This window comes from Sturnira hondurensis, unplaced genomic scaffold, assembly GCF_014824575.4.
Source record: "Sturnira hondurensis isolate 20B ecotype Veracruz unplaced genomic scaffold, ASM1482457v3 Scaffold0007036, whole genome shotgun sequence".
Classification (NCBI taxonomy): domain Eukaryota; kingdom Metazoa; phylum Chordata; class Mammalia; order Chiroptera; family Phyllostomidae; genus Sturnira; species Sturnira hondurensis.
This window is the reverse complement of record NW_028079667.1, coordinates 2378649-2402241: the sequence shown is the minus strand read 5'-3', so window position 1 is coordinate 2402241 and position 23593 is coordinate 2378649. Positions and strand designations below refer to the sequence as shown.

The 23593-nt window shown below is 41.4% G+C and overlaps 1 protein-coding gene and 1 non-coding gene across 3 annotated transcripts in view; one reads left to right on the top strand and one right to left on the bottom strand.

Annotated features, from left to right (window-relative positions):
* The window catches only part of FRAS1 (Fraser extracellular matrix complex subunit 1), a 425396-nt gene that overhangs the window by 325221 nt on the left and 76582 nt on the right, over window positions 1–23593 (bottom strand). The gene's annotated exons all lie outside the window — the stretch shown is intronic.
* On the top strand, window positions 21195–21311 carry LOC118990465 (U5 spliceosomal RNA). Its single transcript, XR_005067228.1, has one exon. It is a non-coding gene; the product is annotated as a U5 spliceosomal RNA (small nuclear RNA).

The following is a 23593-nucleotide window of genomic DNA, read 5'->3' as shown; positions in this document are numbered from 1 at the left end:
AACAGAACAATAAATGTAGGGTGCAAAGGGTGCCGAGACCAGAGACAGAATGCATGCAGAACACTCTCCCAAAGGCAGGCACGCCACAGAAGCTTACCACAGGGAGCCAGCAGCGTTAGCACTAAAAGAGACCAAAGGGAGATCCCGCCCTACCTCACAAAAATTACTCACCAAACAACAGGATAGGAGCCTACTGGGCAGTGTCAGGCTGGGCCCAATGGAAAGGGGCTGGCCTGCATTTGCGGGAAGTAAAAATGAAATCAGATTTCACCTAATTCATCTTTCTGCCTAGAACCAAGCCTGTTGAGACCCAATAATAAAAATCTCCACAGCACATTACTGAATACAGTAATGCCTTTCTGCCTCAATAATACCAGTGCTTGTGCATGAATGTAATGAATTATTTGTATGCGGCTAGGAGAAAATTCAGTGATTTAGGGTTTATGTTTTGTTTCCAAATGAAAACTTTCATCCTGACAACCATTTCTACACAGGGAATCGTGCTTCGAGCAAATAGTGTAGAGTTGGACTGTGTTCCCTTGCCTGAGACTTCTGACCTAAGTCAACCTTCCATTCTACCAGAGTCAAGAGAGCCTGGTTAAAGATTTATAATCCTGTCATTTTTATCCCCAAGACAAATTACGTTCCTGGCCCCCTTAATGCCTGAAGACAACAGTGCTAGTCAGTCAAATACTTGGCTCATCGTAATTGTTAGACAACTTGTATGCTCAGCACTTTTGAGACAGCTGAGTGAATATACTCCCTCTAGCCTTTCCTTCCCTTCTGCATTGATTACATCCAAAACAGATAAGCACCCCTGGTTATAGGAAAACTAAAGGTCCTTGGGGTGGGGTAAAGTGGGCACGGGGCCTGTGATTTTGCTGCCGTCACTGGTGAAAGCATTACTATCCAGGAAGTCATCTTCTCATTATCTTCTCTTCAGACAATAATCCTCTTGTATATTAAAATGACATTCTAGTCTTTGTTAAGCCAGTCTCATGATCATGATAAATATGGAAGGGATGTATGGACGTAGGTGTACTTGCCAGGCCCTACATTAATAATAAGGTATTTCACGTGAATGATATCTTGTGGTTGAGAACATGAGCTAACACATTTTCAACTGGAAGCAGTGAATGCAGCAAAATCCAACTCACAGTTAGCTCCTGGGACACACAAGGCTTGTTGGGAGAAGCCAAGCATCACAGGTTTGTCCTCAGAATGACAGAGGCTGCTATTTGGACCTCCCAGCTGCAATTGTGTGCTCAGCTGAAACACTGCAGACAGCAGACACCACAAGACATGGGGATCAAGAGTCAGCCACCTCACACCCAGTTTTGCCATCTGCACAGTGAAGCCAAGTGTCCACAGTACTGGTCATAAGCTCTAGTAAAAATTATTAAGCATGGCCCTGGCTGGTGTGGCTCAGTGGATTGAGCACTGGCCCACAAACTGAAAGGTGGCTGGTTCGAGTCCCTGTCAGGGCACATGCCTGGGTTGTGGGCCAGGTCCCCAGTTGCAGCTGTGCAAGAGGCAACTGATGAATGTTTCTCTCGCACATCTGTATTTATCTCCCTCTCTTTCTCTCTACCTTCTCCTCTCTCTAGAAATAAATAAAATCTTTTAAAAATTGCTAAGCATGTTGACAATAACGGTCTAACACAAATAGAAATGTTTTTTTACTACTTCAACCAGCCTGTCACGTTTAACCATGATGGTTCTCCAAAGCAATGCTTTAAGTAAGGAACACTGTGTCCATAGCTTTCCAATAAGAAATAAAAATGATCTTGAAAAAACTAATACTTTCTCCAATTTTAATTTATTAGATCTCATTACTCACTAATCACAGTACTAGTTTTCTGCACTTTACATAGACATGAGTAGTGATGAAGTATTCAACTAGAGTCAAAATACCCATACTAAAGGCGTATTTGCGAGAGCTTTATCATTTTTCAGTTTTAATCCTAAGATGCCTCCTATGCTCAAATGACAATGATAGCTCTCGGGGATGGGAATATGGGAGTTTCCTGGTGACCATAAAGAATGGCAGGTATCGAGGAGACTGACGGAGAGGGGGGAGTCCTGGGAATGAAGACAGCCTGCACCCCACTTGCCCACAGCATCTCTGTGAGACGACGAGACTCCTCCAGAGGCAAATGGCTTTGTGCTCACAGTACCCCAGGCAGAAGGGGCCACAGACCGGCTCAGATAGACACCCATGCTTCAGGGGTAGCACAGAAGCAGCAGAGGGCTCCTAAACCCAAAGAGTCTGGGAAGCAGTGAAGATGGTTGAAGATATCTTCTGGCAACTAGTCTGCACCCAAGACAGAGATGAACAACCTCCTTGAAAACTGGCAGTGTGTCAGACTCCAGACTGTGACGAAATCCCAGGAAGACGAAGCAACACAGCAGAAGGACCTAGGGTATTGTTCTGCCCACGTGACAGCATAGAGACTCCATGTCATAAGTGGATCTGAGTTATATAACATAAAATCAGGGTTTCTAGCGCTCCTGAGCAGTGGACCAAGGTGTGTATCCTTCGCACAATGCACTTCTCTTCGGTGGGCGTCACAGATACAATACTCCCGCCAACACAGAGATCACAAAGGCAGCATTTGTATCATATAATCACCTCTAAATTCAATAAAAAATGATGAAACTCTGAGGAAAAGTACAGTTTTAAAATATAAAGAGGCCCCAGAGAGCTTTTCAATCAAGAACTTCACAAAAGATTCTCAATAGACTAATGTTCTTCATACTAATATAATAAGTGAAAACAGGAGATTTTTTCATGGGGGGTGTTAAATATAATTTAACTATTCTGAGATGATCATTCTGTTCAATTGAAACCAATAACTACATGCAGAAGTCACACTACAATGCACCGAGCCACGAGATGACAACTGCAAACAGAAGGGCAAGGAATGCGCACCCTGAATGGGTCTAACACAAGCGAGCAGGTGTGGAATGCAAGGGGAGGAGGAGGTGAGGTAGAGAGAGGAGGAAGAACACAAGAGAGCACCTGGATGAGGAATCCATAAGTCAAGGCCCATCTTACATGCTGGAGAGAGCAACTTTAAAGATGCACCTTGAAGGGCGGGTAAGGTTTTTATAGGTAAAGATGGAAGGAGCTAATCTTGTCTCAGGAAATGACATGACAAAGGAATGGCCACGGGAAAGCACAGAGAATTTTGCAGGTTGAGTACAGATACAACTAGAAGGGTGAGTGGGGCTGCATTGGAGAGGCCTTTCAGGGCCCGGACAAGGGAGAGCCAGCATTTAATTTGGTGGGAAACAGCCGCAGACGTATGTGAGGAGGCGAGAAGCAAGATGGAAGTTACATCCTGGGAAAACTTAAGAGGCTGTGGTAATGGGCAGGAGAGAGCAAGCAGCAGCAGCCAGGAGGAGGTATTTCACAGCTGTATCCTTATTTTTTTTTCTAGCCAGAAGGTAACACTGATATGCTAGGCTAAATGGCTTGGACACGGAGGTGGTCTTGGGCATGGTTAGAATGCTGAAAGAAATTACAAAGGGCTGAATGGGGCAAAAAGGTGGGTAAGTTAAGAAACACTTCAACTCCAAAATATTTCGTTGGGAGAAAAAGAGCAAGTTGCCCAATTCAAAGCATCGTATGTTACATCTATGTAAAAGAAAAGCATTACAACACCTATCATATATGTTGCGTGGGTTTTATGGACACATATAGAGGCAGCAGAGAACAGTGATCGACTCTGGACAGAGTGCCCGGGGTCAAATCTCACTTCCGGCCATTACCAGCTCTGTGGTCCTGGGCAAGTCACTTACCCTCCCTGGGAAGAGCTAGGCAGGAGAGCCTACAGAGAGCAGAGATGTAAAGTTGCAGTTGTGTAGAGATTTTTTTTTAATCTATAACTCATTGTTTGCCAACAGTGAGAATCCAGCTGATGGTAGATTTCACGGATTTCAAGGTACCAAAATCAGAGCAGCAAGAGGACCATGCAAGTAGTTTTAAGCGGATGGTAGGCAATAAAGCCCACAGGAAGATTCCAAATCCCTAAAGTGGTAGCTGGTTCACTCTGAACTTGAATGTGACTAAAGCTGATAGGCAGGAAAGTAAAGACAGATGTTAAAACTGAAAAAGAGATCTGAGAGAAAGACCGTGGAATGGGCTCTGGAAGCAAAACGGAAGACAAAGAGCAGTTCAGTAGCAGAGAGGGAGGAGGGGGCCTGAGAGAGGAATTAGAAGCAGAGCAATTTCAGCTGAGGATGCTGGGTGGCCATGGATAGGACCTCCAATGCAATGAGGGAAGAGCCACTGAGATCAGCATAAAAAGAATGGTTAGGACGATGTCAGAGAGTTGAGCATATGACTTTCATTCTCATCTCTCTAAACATCAGTTACCGCTATTACAGTACAATATAGATAGAAGCAATACAGACAAAGGTTGGATGCAAACTGACCTCATGATATTTCCCAGCAGTTTAATCTTTGGTAAAATGCGCAGAATGAGTTTTTTCTTTCCTTTCCTGCTGCATCTATCCAGCACATAACTACTGTGTAGAGCACTGTTCTCTCTTTGGGGGACCCAGACCTCATCTCCAGTGCCAGCCCTTAAGGGGTTTACAATGGATCAGATAGTCTAAGAAAATAATTAGCAATTTTATAAGAGCTAATTAACAAGACAAGAGGTGATGTGACAAGGCACTATGAAATGAAGTGACAAATAATGACACGTGCTTACAGAGGAGAGGTCTCTCTGTTAGTCACTGGTGATCCTTGCACCCAGTCATTTAACAAAGACTGACTGAGCATTAACTATGTGCCAGATACTGTGCCAGCTTTGTCACAGTGAACATGTAGACACACTCGGCACCCAGCCTAGGAAAAGAGATAGACAGCAAACATCTGACTATGTGGAGAAATACAGATTGTGCTCAAGTGCTCTGAGGGAAAAGAGCAAGATGCTTAAAGCAGAAAAAGAGACAACGCAGCTGATGGCCATGGAAGGTCACGATGGCATCACAAAACCCCTTCAGAAAGCACACAGTGATGTTTCGTTGTGCTATTAATTAACCAGATAGCAATGGGCAAGACTTCTCTATCTCTACATTAATGATCTCTAATCCTCAAAATGAGTCTTATTTAAATTGACATATCATGTCATCTCCATTTTATGAACAAGTAAACCAAGGCTTAGGGAAGTTAATTAACCTTTACAAGATCACAGGTAGTAAATGGCCGTGAGAGAGTTCAGGACTGCAAGCCGGGCGACTCCTAGGCAATCCGTGCTCTTTCCACTCTGCCACACAGACTCAACTCAGATGGTCTCCACAGTTGATCTTTTATTTGTGAAAATGTGTCTCTGAAGAAAAACTCTTTAATATTAATGCCATAATTACAACTGCACTGAAAATAGGGCCTTTGGTTAGCAATAGGCATGATCTGTTCATTAAAAAAAATTCCTTGCACCTCTGTCGATACTTTGCCAGCCACTTTGTTCATCCAATTTGAGAACTTGATACAGCTAATAATAGTAATAATTCAATATAATAACTAGAATTTAATGAGTACCTACTATGTGAAGGACTTTGTGTTGGTGATATCCAGGCATTGCCTTATTTCACCCTTGTAACAACCCCATGGGCTAGACATTACCCTCCCAGTTTGAGAGACAGCATCTGAAGTCCAGAGATTAAGCAACCTGACCAAAGGCACACTACGTTAGTGGCAGAGGAGAGGTTCAGACCCCAGTATAGTACACTAACAATGGCATCCCCTTCATCAGCCCATGAATTCCATGAGCCACAACTAGCTTTGCTGTAGGAGAAAGAACAGAGGTAAAACAATTTGCCAAAGGTAAGTTGGCAAGTAAAAAGTATACTCTGTCAGGAAAATTGGACTTCCTGGCTTCCTATTCGCCTCCTGACCTCAGTAACATGGCTTGGGCAAAGATAATGAATGCATACTTATTGAATAACATTGCTTAATACTTTCCTGAATGGCTCAAGTCAATTGTACTCGAGTAACAAAAGGGCAGGCAGCCTGCAGTCTGCAAGTCCCTCCTTAGACCTGCTGGACGTCAAAGCCCTCCTTGTAGAACACGCAGCAGCCCCAACCTGGATCATAATTTACATCTAAATTTCCCAGTGAAGAGCTGCCAACTTTAAATGGATGCTGCCAGTTCCTTCTTTTATTCTGTCTTGCCAGACATCTTGAACACAAAGCACTCTCACAAAACCCAATGAGGTTCGGAATCAGCCAGACACAACGAGCCCAGAGAAAAAGCATCTCACAGAATCTTTCAGCATGTGCCTAGGCTCTTTATCAAGGGCTGGCTCAGTTGTCAGAGGACTCCAGCATGTACCAGAAAGAATGCTCATAAAACACTCCTACCCACAATCCCCTGCAAGAGAAAATGATCACAGGTGAATGAAAAAAAGTAGGACAGCAGTCACAATAGATTAAGGAAAACTAAAATTATCCCCACTAGAAAGCTGATATGGCATAAATCTCGAAAAAAGTCCAACAGCCTCATAAAATGAAAAAAAACATAGTGGTCAGTAATATAAATGACACTTTGCACATTTCGACTGTACCTACTCAAGAAAAAGAGAAATTAGGTTTCAAATTAGGTTTATATTTGCCAAACCAGCTTGTGTAAATTTTGCAATGGGGAAAAGCAAAAATGCAATGTAAAAACAATTTGCATCCTCTCTAGTAAGCACAACCTTCTTCTCTAAGGAGTGGCTGAGGGAAAGGAGCCTTCGGACACTGTCCCGAGTGAGTGAGTGAGTGAGCAAGTGACAGCTACAGTGCAATGGTCTGCTTCTGATGGGAGTTCCAGAGATAAACTCCACACGGTGTGGTTTACCCATGTTGGCTCAACAAGAAGGCACTTACCAGGTGCTTAGTCGGTATTATACACTCTAAATAAGATGGAGACCCTTTAGTTTGGGAAGATAACACCTGCAAATAGTCATCACTAACTTCTTTGAACTGGTACAACCTTAACTGGCTACATAAGAAAATAGAAATCCACAAAAATTAGGAGAATTGCCTCAGAGAATCATGATCTATCTAGAACACAAAAACACGTAAGAAATGTAGCATAACGTAATGAACTACACGTAATGTAGCATAACCATGAACTCCACATACACCATTACAACTTGAGTTTATGAGTGCTACAATAACAGAGTTTAAAGGTATCAAATATCCACCTAGATCAGTGACTATTCCCATATACAATGACTACCCACTGTATCAACTTGCTTATCTAAGCATGGCATGGTAGTTAACGGCATAGGCTCAGATTGCCTGGTTCAAAGCCCAGCTATGTCACTCCCTAGCTACGTGACCTTGTTAAATTACTTATATAATTTGTGTGCTGCTTTCCTTATCTGTAAAACAGGGGAAATAAACAATACCTAATGCATACGGGTTTATAACACCTGAAGTACTTATCAATTACACCTAAGGACTTGGAAGAGATATTAAAGCACAGTAAATGCCAGTCAGTGCTATCTATAATAATAATGATCGTTATTATCAATAATAAACATTCTAATCAGAATTGTTATTATAACTCACTAGAGCAGAGCTTCCCACCCATGCTAAAATGCCTACCTTACTCTGAGTTATATCAGAAAAAAAGAATTTTCTATCTCGTTTGAGTCTCTAAATAGTGGGTCTCTATGATACATTAATTCAGCTGTACCACCAAACAGGTTTGCTACATTGTTAATGACCATTCTAACCTGAGACAGCATGCTCCCTGAAGCTGAATAGTCACATTCAGTTCTTTTGATTAAATGTAAATAGCTTAAATACTCCAAAGTATTCTTAAAATATTAATTTTAGAGAGAATGAAAAGGGGAGAGAGAGAAAGAGAAATACCTATGCGAGAAACATAAATGGGTTGCCACCCATATGCCCCCAGTTGGGGATCAAACCTGAAACATAGGTATGTGTCCTGCCCAGGAATCAAACCCACAACTTTTCGGTGTACAGGACGATGCTTCAGCTAAGTGACCTGGCCACAGCTAAAGTGATTTGTGATAGGTATGTATTCATCACCACTTTATTTTTTTAACTATGTTCATCTGTTCTTCTCCCTCTCCCTCCTTAAATCAGGTCCTCTACCATTTCTTGTAATACTGGTTTGGTGGTAACAAACCCCTTTAGCTTTTTCATTTAGTTCTGAGTTCAGCAATGAGCTCAGCATTTTACAGATGAAGAGAGTCAATAAGTGTTCATCAATCTCAACTTTGCATCAAGGTTTAGGTCTGTGGACAGAGAAGATAAGCTAGAAAGCTCTTTAATTATGCTCCAGCTACCTCGATTTTACAAGGAAAGGCATTATTTGTTGTAATAGTTGGAGTAGACCATTAGCTGGAGCAGTTCCGCTATGTTTTGTGTTAAACACAATAGAATGTCGTGTTTTGGTCACTCAGTAACTCGGGGCAGATGCTCCTCTTTGAAAGTCAGGTTCTGCCCCAGGCAATCTTCGGAGGACATGGGGTGACAACAGCTCTCCCAACACTGGTCTCTGGCTTCCAGTCACCCAGCAGCTGGAAACGGGACACTGCACAGAGAAGCGCCTGTTGGAGGTTCTGCGGAACACGCCAGGAGTGGCACGTGGTGTTCCACTCACATGAACTAGGACTTCAGTGAAATGATAGACCTAACTGCAGGCGAGGCTGGAGACGCAGAAAGGGGAAGTGGATTTCAGCAAACAGTGAGCAACCTCTGCCAGTGGTTGAAATTAATCTTATTTGCTTTATTCAAAGGAACCACTACCCAAATGTATTTGGTGAGTACTGAGAAAATGAAACATTCTTGTGAAAATAGCTTTTATTTAATAAAAACCCTATAATCAAGATATATCTTCTTCCTTAAATTAGCAAAAATATATAGGTTTTTGAGATGAACTATCCACCAGCTAATTGTTTGTTTCCCTTGCTGAATTAAAATACCTTCTGCTCTCTTTGTGTGTATAAATATAAGGGGGGAAAGTCTAATCAGTCTGGATCTAACCAATGATACCTCAACCTTTGAGGCTTGTAGACACTCCCAGCCCACATTCCTACAGCCCTTACAAGTCTCTGCCCAAAAGAAAAAGGAAAAAAAATGGTCTGCTTTCAGTGCTTAATTTCTTTCAGTGCCTAAGTACAGTGGCAGCTATTTAAATAACCAACTCACAGGTTTAACAAAAAGTTAAGGCTCAAAGAGCCTTCAGTCAATTAATTGCAAAACAGACTACATATAATTCTTCACCACTCCCTGTTTCCATGCCCTTTCCATGAGACTTGGGGATCTATTTCCCCATCTCTAGCCTCTGGGATGGCCTTGAGACTTGCTTCAGCCGACAGGATGCAGTGCAGTTGACAGTCTTCAACAGGCCTTAAATATGTGTGCTCACACTCTAAGGATGCATGTCTCAGCCAAGAGAATAAGCCCAGGCTAGCCTGTTGGATGATGACAAGAAATAGGCGACTCTCATCTCATTGCCCAGTCATTGGCCAGCCATGGCATGAGGCCATTCCAGGGGACCCAGCTCCAATTACCCCTCTGACTGAGCAAGCCCAATCAAAATCAAGCAAGACTGGCCCATGTATGCAGAACTGCCCAGATGGCCCACAGATGCCTCCAGAGTAATAACACATACCTATTGTTTTAAGACACAGATGTTTTGGAGTGGTCTGTTACACCCCAGTACAGACCTTTAGTTTTTACCTAACACAGCCCTACAGTTTATAAACAGAAGGCTTGAGAAGGAAAGCGATAAAACCATACACTAGTAAAGCCAGGATTAGGACTCAGGTCCTCTAACTTAGCAGTTTGATGTGCTTTCCATGAAATCATCTTGTTTTACTTCTAAGATCTTTGAAGTTTCTCAAATCAACACAAACACCAGGGTCTAATAGGAGCTCGAGGTTAAGAATAACACATATAGGAATATTGGACCTTTTCATAAGAGGAAATTGTGTAAAATACCCTATAAACTGTAAAATACTATAGAAGACAAGATATCCTGCTCTATGCCAGAGACATGGATGAAGGCAGTTTATAAGCCTTTGCTGTGTCACAAGAAAGGACACTGGGTCAGCTTTATCACTGTATCTTTAGCTCAGAAAGCTCTGACATTCACCTGCACATTAACCACGCTTCAAAAAAATCGGGGTGGGGAGTCCAGCATAAGGAATGCTCCTTTAGTCTTCAGAGCATCAAGAGGGTTACTCTAGAATCTACCTTTCAAACTTGTAGTCTGACTTAAGGCACTGACAGCTGGAAGGGCAGAGACCTTGACTGTTTCATTAGTATATTTCCACCGCCACACAATGGGTCTGAATGAATTCCAAGCCAAGTCTGATCTTCAGGAGAACTTCAGATACAGATTCAAGAAGACAAGAGTCTGAGAAAGAACTTCAGGCTCACTTTAGGCTGATGCAGTGGGAAAATAAGATGTTACTTTTTTAAAGACCTACATGAAAACAAGGACAAAAAGAAGAATGAGGAAAATATTAGAATGCTTTTTTTAAGGAAAAAATATTAACTATGTTGTGCTATGTTTAAATACAACTTCATTAAAATACTTGACTTTGTCATAATAAAAATTAAGATTTTAAATAGCCTTTAAGTTCCTTCTGTGACAAGGTGTTATACAGCAATAAATTACATTTCTGTAAGGCATTATCTCAGGCAAGATTTTTTCCCCTTTAGAACAATTTTAGTGCTTTAAGTACTAAATTTACACTAGTATTTTAACAAAACTAAAACCTTTCTAAATCTCTTCTTGCATCTTTCTTAATATATCATAGAATTTTTAAAGATTAATTTTATTAATTTTTTATAAATATGGTTTCCATTCCATATGTTATATTTCTTAATCAGTACTGATTTAAACATTGCACTGCTCTAAGCATTATGTCTGTGGAGTTACAAAGACACCACTTTCTTAAAATATCCCTTGTATAGTGCCCCACTCTCTCCAGTGGAAAACGCTGAGCACACCACACAAAGGTGTTTCTGCCTGCCCACCCTTGGCCCCATTTCTGCCTAAAACCATTTCTGTCTGTTCTGCAACATCCCTTCACAGACCACTGACTTAATGTCTGTTCTCAGGAACCCTGACTTGAATTGTCCCCCTTACCCATTTACTTTCTATGCCCAGTGCCTCTTAGAACCCAACCCTTGTTCCAGCCAGGTGGCCCGTGTAGCCCCCACCAGCCACATGGGGAGCACGGGAGGTTGGACAAGCAGGGCAAGGGCCTCTTCCTGCTGCCGTCTCCATCAGAGGCAACCTCGCCCAACTCCCCTCAGATCCCTGCCCCAGAGGGAGGGAGAGGAAGAGAACTCTTCATACTGCCCTGGTTAGAGTGCAAGGAGAAGAGAAAAAAGAAAAAACCTCTAACAGTTGAAGTGCAAACGGAAAGGCAAAATATGATTTTTGTCACTATTGGAGTTATGGAAGTCATATGTCACAGTGTGACTTGGGGCTAATTTTCCAAAGAAGCAGTAAGACACGGTAGCTCCAGAGATCAGCCTCAGTGTGGATTACGTAGATTTGTGGGTTAGAATGGAGGTCTAGTCCTCATTTACTATAATGTAGAATATTGTTTCCTTGGCAGGGGTGGGAGGCAGGGGTGGAAAGCAGGGGTGGGAGGCAGGGGTGGGAGGCAGGGGAGCATGGTTTGTATTCTGAGCACCCAGCAACTTTTAGAAAGTGCCCACAACTTAGAAACCAGGTCTAAATTATGATCTCTGCTAATAAAACCATTATAAATACAGCACACTCTTAGAATAATTAGGTAACTCAATTAACTGATCCTGGGAATCTGAGAAACCTTTGACCATAAAATTTAATTAAAATAGTTTTTTAAATAGTGAGAAATACTATATAGTTTTTTATAATAATAATGAGAAAAAGACAAAATTTTCAAAGAATGAGAAACACATTATTATGTCAGGGTGTACATCTATATAAACAAGGGTCTATGCCCTTAAATTGACTCATAAAAACATGAAGAAAAACAGAATGGAGAAATGTGAATAAAATGCTTTTTATAAGAACTGGGCAATGTGCCAAGAGTCTCCATTAAAAGAACAGTGTCTTTACCATATTTTCCATCATCTGAGGTTTGGGTGTGTTCCTCCAGAGACATCAGGAAGTGGAATGGTGACACATGTGCGTCACCTGCCTATTGCTTCTGGTTTAATTCCACTGCAAGTGCGGAGCCTCGGAGCTCACACGCTCAGATCTCAAAAACACTGGGGAGGAGGAGAAGGGCTTGTCCCACAAACAGGTTTCTAGCAGTCAGCTATAAAACAACTGGACTACTTCTTGGCTAACTCCTTTCTTAGGTAATTCCATTTTATTGATTTCTCCAGTTCAGGATGTTTTACACCGACACTGGAAGGAACTAAAACCATGTCTAACATCACACCTTCCCTTCAGGAAAAGCAGCTTCGGACTTCAGGACCACCAGCTCCTGAAAGAGTCTTCTGACTGAGAGCCTCAGCAGAAATCACTTGGGTTTCCAAAGTCATCAGATAAAAGAAAAACACTCGCCTAACAGGCAGTGACAGAAATGGAATAAATGTAACAACAATGTCAATGGCAGCCAGACCAAATTTACAAGATCCTCTTCACCGAAAACCCTACAGCGGAGATAGATTTGTGTTTTTGCAATCACTGAAGAGGACACTGCCCTCACATGTAACCCATCACACTCCATCCTCATTTACAGCTGTGAAATGCTGCTTTCCAGTTCCTCCCACAGGACAGCGGGCACTCGACAACGCAGGCTTCCTGTGGGGCCACAAAACGGCCATTCTCAATCTGAGAGATTGTTTTTGTGGCGCCATTTCTTCTATGTCCTCCCACTGCAAACCAATTGTTTCCTGGGAGAGCTGAATAACAAGATGAAGGACATGATCATAAATGTCTGCTGATGCAGATCATCATCCAAGTTAGTGCTGTATCCCATCTAGGCTCACTGAAACCATTTTTCTTATAGATTTGGTTTAGGCAGAGGAGCAAAGCCTGCTTTTACTCCTTCTAACAAAAAGTCCAAGTGAACATCAGGAAGTAAAATTATAAGACCAGAGACATATTAAGAACAAAGTTTATTTCCATAATAAATTAGTAGTTTGCATATCTACTGGCCTCAACTTGATACTTATGCTTTTCTACATTCAATTACCAAGACTTGGAAAATGTGCGGAGCTGGGTATTGGAATATGGATGACTAAATTCATCTTCATCAAATTCATTCATGGAAGACCAAGTCTTCAGGCATCTTTCTACCAACAGTCTCAATTATCACTTCAAATTTTTTACTTTTGCTTTACCCTACAAGGCAGATGACAAAGAGAAGTCTCCTCATTTTATAGTTGAAGATCTATGGTACTAGATGAACTTATCATTTGAGAATTAATATGAGAGCATTTCCTAGGGCACAGTTTTGCAGCCTTACTCCTGACAGATGATAAAGACATGTCCAACATACTCCTGATAAAAGCACCAAGATTTTTTTAGGCAAAAAATAAACTGTAAAAAGTAAATAATATAACACTAAACAACCTCCATCTAGAAGTATCAATAATAGGTAACACTTATTGAGTTATTTTTTAAGATTTTATTTATTTATCTTTAGAGGGGAAGGGAAGAAGAGAGGGAGAGAAATATCAATGTATGGTTGCCTCCCGTTCCCTGCTGGGAACTGGCCTGCAACCCAGGCATGTGCCCTGACTAGGAATCGAACCACAGTCCTCTGGGTTGCAGGCCCGTGCTCAATACACTGAGCTACACCAGCCAGGGCTCCAACTGCCCTGTCTAGATTACTTAACTTAATCACAAAACAATCATCTAAGGTAAGCGCTGCGATTCCCCTATTGCAGGTGAGAGGATCAAGGCACAGAGCAACTCTGACTCACCTGGTTGCACAGCTTGTATGTGACAGGGTCAGGATTCCAACCCAGACCACACCATGTACAGTCATGCAAAATAACAAAGTAGAGTTTATTCGTGTATACTGGCTCACTTACTAATATAACCTATGGATTAGAGAGCTGAAAAAGATAAATTCTCATAAAAATATGATTAGTTCTTTGAATTAGAATAATCATATTTCTTTGCTTATAAAACACTTTTTTTTTAAGATCTTTAAATGGCTTAATGCTTGCATCTGAGTAATAAAATAAGCCATTAAACAATATTAGAAATGGTGCTGTATAAAAATAATATCCTAACTAAACGAAATAAATGCTATTTTATTGTTTTATATTATAGTACATGGATATTTAGCATTATTAATATTACTAGAATTATTACAAACTTTTAAAACTTCATCATATTGTCTACCTTTGATTTTGGTGACTCACGGGGAATAGCATACTCCAAAGCCTGTGTGAGCAAAGGAAGCAGCCAGGGCCTCAGGACGCAGCACGGTGGGGGCCACAGCAAACTGCAGTGCACACACCCCACTCGATAAGCAAGACTTCTTAAACACAGCCAGAGAACTCTTGCCATGGGCATTCAGGCTCCAAGTCCCCAAACCTCTCCATTGTTCAAGAAGTTAGAAAGTCAGATTTCCCTATGAAATCTCCATACTTGATATGTTGGCAATAGACTCAACTTTCTAAAAAACACCATAGAGACAAATAAAACATGTGTGTAGGCTGTATTCGACATATTTGGCTTGCTATCCTTTAGCTTGCAACTGCTGGAACAGTTGTGTTCTCACTAACAGAAACATTTAAAGCATAGTTCTTTCATGTTCGGCAGAGACACAACCACATTACTCAGGCTTTCTTTGTCTATCCTTGCCTTCTTCCTTATTAAAAATTTACCCATGGGTAAATTAAAAACTATAAAATCACACATCACAAGCACTATAAATAAATGGTAATCGCCACACTAATTAACAGTAATAGGTACCTGCTCTGAGCAATAGAGTTGATAAGATAAGTTGGAGATAACATGGGATCCCTAGAGCACCCTTTGTCCCACAGGAGGAAACGCTTTGCATGGTTATGAGAGACAGTAATAGTACAGGGAATAATCATGAATTAGTTCTAAACTATTTTTAAAGGTAAATCATACCAAAAATCCGGAATAGTAATCATTACTGCAAATATAAAGCCACGATCCACACAGCCAAGAATAATGACACGGCTCAAACTCATAGCCCAAAACAGAATTCCCATTTTCTCTTGCATCTCTCGCCACCATTTAAGGAGTTCCAGAACAGCACCCAGAGCAAAACGAAAGCCCTGGCTGACGTTACCTGCAGGGGCCCCTCGCCAGCCCACTCCACAAGAACCCTCTTGCTTACCTATACCATTCATCACCTTTTCCATCTGCTTTTCTAGGTCATTTCTCTCTGAACTGTTCAGGCCCAGCCTTCATACTCCCCTAACATCAGGTTCCCCTCCAATGAAGCCTGCAAGGATTTAGCTGCTATTCCAATTTGATTGATTTTCTCTCAAAAAATTCATTCATTGGGTTCCACGCTTTCTCAGAAAGTGGGGACCCTGAGAATCTGTGAACACCCCCATCCTGGTAAGTTCTGTCCCATCATACTAGCGTCAAATGTGTGTGATACACTGTCCTGCTGACCAAATGCTATGATAGGTGATTGAAAAGTGCTGCCCTAGACGTCAAAGAGCCCTTGCTACCATCTGGTTCAAGAGCTGTGTACTCAAACTATCCCGCACGCAGTTTACAGATCCCAATCACTGTTAGTGGTTACGCATCATGACTACTGGACACACAAGGCCAAAACACAGTGATCATAACTTTAACACCACGTCAACACAACAGCCATTCTTCAGTAAGAGATCTCAAAAAATGATACAGTCATGGCACAGCTAAATGAACACAGGAGTCCAACAACCACCTGCTTTGGGGCTGAGGCTATGTAAGGTACAATAAACAAGACTTGGTTTCGCCACAAAGAACCAAGATCAAAGAGCCCACGTGCCATGTGTCTTGAGCACAGTATATATTGCAGCAAGCCTAAACACATAACACGTGACATATTTTCCAGGTGAAATAAAAATATTTTGGTTGTTGACTACAATATACACAGGGGGATTTAATTCATTGCGCGTGGCTGGAACTCCATAGCTGGTGATAAACTCTTCATTCTGCAGAGCTTAACGGAGACACGGCCACAGAGCAATCAGAGCAGAGAGCCATGGGAAAGGCCAATCTGGAAGGGGCTGCTGGGTCTCAGGGGTTAGAAAACAGAGAGCGTGGGTGCCCCGAACTTGCGGCGGCAGCAGAAGTGAGAAGGAAGGCACTAGCAGGAGATGAGCACAGCATTGCTGAAAACCGGCAGTGGGCCCCCCAGGCCATCCTTCAAGGAGCCAAAGCAGTGAGAGGGAGCTGCCACAGCGGGACCTTGGGGGGGAAACAGTGGAGCTAAGCCTACTTTTCTCCTGGGCTGCAAAAGTGATTGTCAGACATTTCTCACTAATGAGGTAACATTTAGAATTAGTCGATTCAATTCAATCATCTCAAAGGACTCCTTGAAACAGAGGCCATTTTTCAGAATGCCGAAGCTTACCTGGAGACACAGTCTCGTTTAGGTCATGAAAAAAACAACTGCTTCTTTACAGAATGTTACACACAAGCCAAATTCAAGTACTCATAGTAAAAAAAAATCACCCTCCCCACCCACTGGGTGGGCATCATTGTCTCCTCTGGTCAGGGGAGCTTGGCCATGGCCACCAGAGCCATTCACGAAATGAAGCAGATAGAAGCAAATTGAGTTGACTGGCTTCTTCCATATGAGCCCTGCTGAAGATCCAGAAAGAAAATATATTTGACTTTTAAACCACCACTATAGATGTTGTCAAAAAGGTAAACGGTGATATCAAAAAAGATGAAGACTTCGAGTTCACAGAACACACAAGTTCAGATATGGACATAAAAGCTTTGAAAATGTTTTACACCTTCTGAGCACACAAAAGTGAACCTGAGAAGTCGCTCATGAACATCCACTGCTTTGTAATTAAGTCCCATCCTACAAAATGAGAGTTTTCCACTTCCACCCTCTGAATGCTGCCAGTAAAAAATTATTTGGAATCAAGCTTTAACTAAGATTCCGAGAGCCCAGAAACAGCCGAAGGCAAAGGAACCATGGACTCTATTTTAGAACTGGTCAGCCAGCAACAGCATTATGAGCACAAAGGGAGAGATCACCACATGAAAGAATTACGTTGTTTGCTGTTTTGTATGTATTTTTTTTTAAACTCTAGCTGCTTGGCAACTCTCCTAGATCACAGCTTGGGGGAAGAAATGTATCTCCCTGATGAAAAATGAGCTAACAGAGATCCCATTGATGGGCCACTCACCAGCTCTGTACCAGTCCATGGGTTTCGCCCTACACAAGAAACTCAAGCAAGCTGGTTTCCTGAACAGAGAGAAAAGAGAGGAGGAAGCTGGGGAAAGTAAGCCAGGTATGTTTGCTCAGATATAAAAGATACCATAGTACAAGCCGAGTAACATTTCATCCTGGCCACACGAAGCATGGTGTTTAAAATGTATAATTGAGCTTTCTTCTTTACTGTTTGCTCTTCACAGTGGGTTATAAATAAGCTCCTAGAATGCCAAGTGTTTCTATACTGGAAAAAGTGATTATATCATCAGTTAACTTGAAGAAAAGGTCAGAGCAGAAATAAGTTTTGAAAAATAACTTTGCTCTCTAACTATAATCTCCACCTCAGATTTTGTTTTCTTTTCCATTACAGCACAATTTATACTACTGACTTTACTCGTGGTAACGTGCACAGAGTAAAATTAGATCAGTTTAATTTTCTCATTTTTCAGTTTGTTTTCAACAACAATAATTATCTTGTTCTTATAGTAAACACATGGCAAAATGGTTTTGTTCAGAGTCTATGGGTCCAGTTTAAAACTAAAGCAATTAACCAATGGCATATCATCTTAGGGGGGGCTCCACGCCAGACTATCAATGTGCACCAGGACCCTACCAGAAGTCAGACCGTGTCCTAGGTGACATGGGTACAAGATGAACACACCATGGCCTCAAGTTTTTACGGTTTAATGCAGCTACCTCAGTCAGTCTTTTATTAACTGTGTGACAATTATAGAGAAGTGATATGAACGATCAAAACAATCGAGTGCCTCATCCAAAAATAACAACAAATATTAAAAGGACACTGTCACACGGGGTCACCTTTGCTACTCTACTACCTCCATGCCTCCCTGGGCCAGGAGGATGGTAGAAGGAAGCACATGAGACCCCAGAGTAGAGAAGACCCAAAGACAAAATCAATTGTCTGCTGCTAGATATTCAAGGACTGAGTATATTTAATCTCCTAGGTAGAGTAAACACTCTGAGTGTATGGAACTGTGATAAAAACTCTCAGGGTAATTTTGTTTTGTTTGCTTTTAATTACCCATCTGCTAAGATTTCCACTTTGCTTACTTTTGCACTTTTTCCCTCCAGGGATTGAAAGTGGATTTTCTTAGTTTCGTGTGTTTTTTAAATATTAACAATGAGAATAATTTAAAATGGTGATGAGAATAATTATATAAATGCAATTAAAATAGGATTAAAAAGAATTTTAATACTCTCTGACCCTCCCAATGTCAACCGAATTTCTTTAAACCCACACTAGGTGTGGAGCAAGCATGGTGGTTCTAAAGCCTGGGTGGCACACCAGCAGATGTGGGCAGCTTGTAAAGCTGAGTGATGGGCACATGAGAGTTCCTTATAACGTTCTTTTTCATTTTAAGAATTTTTATAAAATCCCATGATAAAAAAGATTTTTAGTGGGTTTTCAGCAAACAGACCAAGGTTATATCAAGCAAGTTACTGAACTCCACTAAATCTGAATTTCGTCTTCTTTACATAGAGATAATACAATTCCCTCAAAAGTGTACATCCTTATTTCAAGTGAGTAAGGAGATTGAGAGAAATTGTGGGTCCAATTATTGTCCACGTGTTTCCATGAAGCATAACTCATGATACCAACCTCGATGGTTAAGGGGTTTCATCTCTGGACATAAAGGGAACGCCACATATTAACTGTACGCACATGTAGGAGTTGCTTGGCCTTCTGAAATAGGGAGAAGAAAAAATCCCACAAATCGAAAGTGGCTGTGATGAAGTCAAATTATAGTGAGCAATCTGCAATTCAAATTTGCAAGGATAAATAAATTTCTACTGAACAAAAGACTAAAGAATTTACAGAGGTTCCTTAAATAAGTAATTTGATCTAGTTGGACTAGAGAGATCTTGAAAGAACACTGGACCCATAAACTTTGGTTGACCATCACTGGGTAAAGGTAAAGTAAATGTTATGACCAAAATTGGTTTACAGAATATGAAAAGGGAAGAATCATGAAATGTAAAGTAGATTCATGAAATACTAGAAATTTGTTAAATTATTGCATGTTCTGCTCTCAAGATTACCAAGAAGCAAAATATACTTTGAAGAACACAGTGTGAGTCTCTTGCATTGCTTTACTCCTCCTCTTCTATTATTTTAGAAGTTAATAGCACCTCCTCACATCAGACGGGGAGGAGGACAATCTGATGAAACATACAGTCTTCATCACTTGACAAGTGCTAAATATTCTAAATATATTTGAGTTTTGTGGAGCAGTGAGAGGAAAGGGCCATCTATTTTTCATTTCACAAAGTGCTTTGGCAAACAATGCTGGAAGCATCCAATAAGAAATTAAGGCATTCGACAGAAGGCAATGCAGGTAATCAGTCGGCTAACAAGCTGAAGTCTTCCTAGTTTCAGAGAATGCCTGATCCAATTCAGCTCTACAAAAACTTACAGAACCCGTCTATACTCTGAGCACCATTCTACTCTGAGCAGCGATTCGGAGAAGAACATGCAGACACAGACCCTGTCCACACAGAACTCTCAGTCTAGGAGATGCTGACACTGGACATTCCCAGAGCACAAAGTGTGGACAAAGAGGCATAGCTGAAATTAAGGCTGGAGGACAAGCAGAAGGTCTTGTATGCCACTGGCAAAGCCCTCTAGGGATATGACCAGTCTTCAGGTTAGAAAGATCACTACAGCACCAGAGTGGAAGAACCTACACGATGGACATGAGGGAGGTAAGAACACCAGTGGAACAGGGAGAGCTGCTAAGCTATAACAACAATCCAGGCGAGCAATAAAGAAGGCTCAAATTTATGCTGGGTCACTGAGGACAGAAAGAAAGGGGTGTCCCTGAGCTATATTTAGGCAATAAAGTAAGTAGGACTAGTAGGCTTGTACAACATAATGACATGCATTGAGACCAATTTCCCTGGAAAACGTCTCATCAACTTAAGAGTCACATCAAATATACCACATTATCACCGAGAATCAGATTTACATACAACCAAAGGGTAAATTGCTTATTCCCACTGGTTCTTCGGCACACAGTAAGTAAGACCTTGAGAAGTATCTGTTGAATGAGTCGATGGAGTCTCCAAAACTGAATCCACTATTATCTGTGAGATATCAACTCTGGGCCACTCTTGATGAATCAACAAATACTAATAAAAGGTTTATATCCAAAGAACAGGTCTGTGTGATATAAGGGACATGCAAAACAAAAGTGCCAGAGAAGGGTTTTGAATTCAAAATGCTTGTCAGTAGGCCTCAACAACTAGGCCTGAAATAAAGCATACACTCTTTTTAAAATCAGCAAGTCTTTTAACCTCCCTTGGACCCTGGAATAAGCAACTCAGAGTGCAGAACACGAGCACGCAGGTACGGAGCTCAACCTGACCCCCTATATGTTCAGTTACCGTAAGCCATTCAATGTCCTTCCTGCACCTCCCTCAGTCTTCCCCGTGCAGGGAGGCAGGGGGACAGAGGGGGGCGGGGGGTGGACATGCCCTGAGCAGTTACCCTGCCTCGCAAGAAGCCACACAAAGGGTAGCACTCCAAACACACACAAATTCATAAGAAAAGACACCAATTTAAATGTGTCAACAGATTTCAACCTATCTTAATGGCAACACCAACACTCATTTCTCTAAAACATAGCATAATACAATGAATTAGAACATCACATGAGCAACATGAATATTGATTTAGTTTCAGGCCTATCTCTTAGAATCAGTCCTTTCAGAATAGGAGTTCACCAAGTGTGATTTCTTCCATCTCCAAAGAAAGAGTATTACTTTTTTAAAGCTAAGGCACTACCTTAAAAATTAATATATCTCTACTCTGGTTTCTGTTCAGATCGCATAAAATTTTCATCTCTTACTAAAGATCTCTGTGGAGAGAAACACTTCTGAGTGTTCACTCAATTTTTTTGAGGCTTTTCTTGGGCAAGGCAAATTATCACTGGTATGAAAAAATTAATATACCTTCCCAAGAAAAAGTAGAAGTTCTTGAAACTTCTGGTTCACTGCTAGGCCTCAGTAACTCCTCTGGTTCTACAAGAAAGGTAAGAAACACGAGGCTTTAGAAATCCCCAGCTCTAGAGAGCCACAAAAAGCATCTCTGTATTAGCTATTCTTCCGCTTTCTTGATGTTCCCTATTAGAAGAGAATTGCAACTGAAAGCTTTTTCTTTTAAGTCTGCATTACACCTTGAGGAACATGTATTTTTAAGAAAATGCCTTACTCTTTCAAAGGCAGGTAAGTAATAGCACATTTTCAGAAACCTCGTGTTAATTTATCTTTTGTACTTAGGACAAGTCATGATCTTCATCTTCCCTTAGCCCTACCTTGAGAACACAGAAAGTTCCCTACAAAAATAACAGGTTTCACTACCCTGAAGCACATCGTCTTCCTCAAATAACACCTTTTGCAGAAGGTGAGGCAGATGACTTCACAGATTCCTAATGACTAGCTAGGAGAACAAAAGTGAGGGTCCCCTGAGGGGTGGAATGTTGTCTGTTCTGTTCCCTTTGGTCTCCCGATGACCTAGAACCCTGACCAGCACACAGTAAGTGATCAATAAATATCTTTAAATGGAGTATGCTATTTCAATATGGGAAAATGGGAGTGTTTCATCCATAACAAAAATTCAAGGTGTAAGAGAGGTGTTAAAAGAAGGTTTCATAACAGTTGGCTCTGGCTTGAACATACATCCCATCTTTGAAACCTTAAATAATGATAGTACGAGTCAATGTTTGTGAGTCAATGTATTGCTCTAGTTACAAAACCCTTGTTTGCAATGCTGAAAAGTGACAGATGGTTTGGAGCGTGCTTTTCTCCCACACCCCTGGGCCCCCCTAGATAGCCCCGCACAACCAAACTCAGTAAATAGTACAAGGTTGGCCTTGGCCTTTGGCATAAGACAATAAAATACAAAAGGAAATAAAAATGCTCTAAGTAGTGGGTGTCCCCAAGATAAACAATGTTTAAAAGGCTTCAACAAGAAACCCAGTGGTGATATGCAAACATCCTTCTGCATTCACAGCATAAATCACTTCTCAGGAGGGCTGGGTCTCAGGGTTCTCGTTAATCTTTGGCTGCAGTAAACACTGAAAGCAATCAATCTCAGAGGCTTTGGAATTTGTATAAAGACTTACTGCCCTTACTAGCTAGTTTCTCCAGTCTGGATACTTTTAACTTTTTCTTTAGTCGCTAAAAGTTAAACTGAAGTGATATATCAACCTGCAGGCTGCCCTCCGATCCAGCAAAGTTAAAACAGGCCCTTTTAGAAAAGGACAAAGAGAAGACGCTTCCTCTTTGAAATTATACACAAGGCTGATAATTACTTCTAAATACTTTTAGAGACCCTGTCTAACTACTATTTAAAAACAAAGAAAGATAAAATTATAACATCTTGGGTGACATGAAATGCTATCTAGCTGTTTTTCAGTCTCTGTTCTACAAAGTTACCAGGCAGTGGAAATTGTGGGGGTAAAACAAACAGATCCCCAATCCAACACAAAACCCTGCAGCTACACTTTCATCTCTTTATATACTGGGATTTGTAAAAGATATTTCATCTGAAAAAATAGATTTCTTGCTAAAAGAAGTTTGAAAACTCTTTATCTTGTCCAAAGTTTAGCACTCTTGCTTGAAAGTAAGCTAAAACTGACATTTAAATTTCCTTTGGGGATCTGTGGGCTCTTCACGAGATGGGCTTTGTGTCCTGAGACTTCCCTCCTGTCTGGGAAAACACACAAAGCTACTGGAATCAGCCCCTGTGCTAACATGACTTGAAGAGAGTGAGCAGCATTATTGACCTTGAAATTCTGACAGCACAGTTCCTTGATTTTCTGCTTCATTATGTCCAATCTACACATTTGCCCCTGATGTGCCCAACCTCCCACTCACTTCTCCACACCCCACTGCCCCTTGCAGCCGTGGTGGCAGCTCTGACTTAGGCAAAAACAAACACACCTCTCCGCAGACACCAAGATGTAAAAGGGAGGTGCAGATGGTGACAGGCTGCCACCAGCTTGCTTTCGCAAGGTTGGAAATTGAGGCCCCTCCAGGCGACACATGCCTTGGATGTGAGATTGACTCAAGGCCTGTCTTGAGGTATACTGTCTGAGGAAAAGAGAAAGGATATGAGAAAAATCTAATAAATAATGGAATATCTCTAACATGAGAACTACCTAACCATTGAAAATAATGAGTTCGCCCTATGTGGTGATGC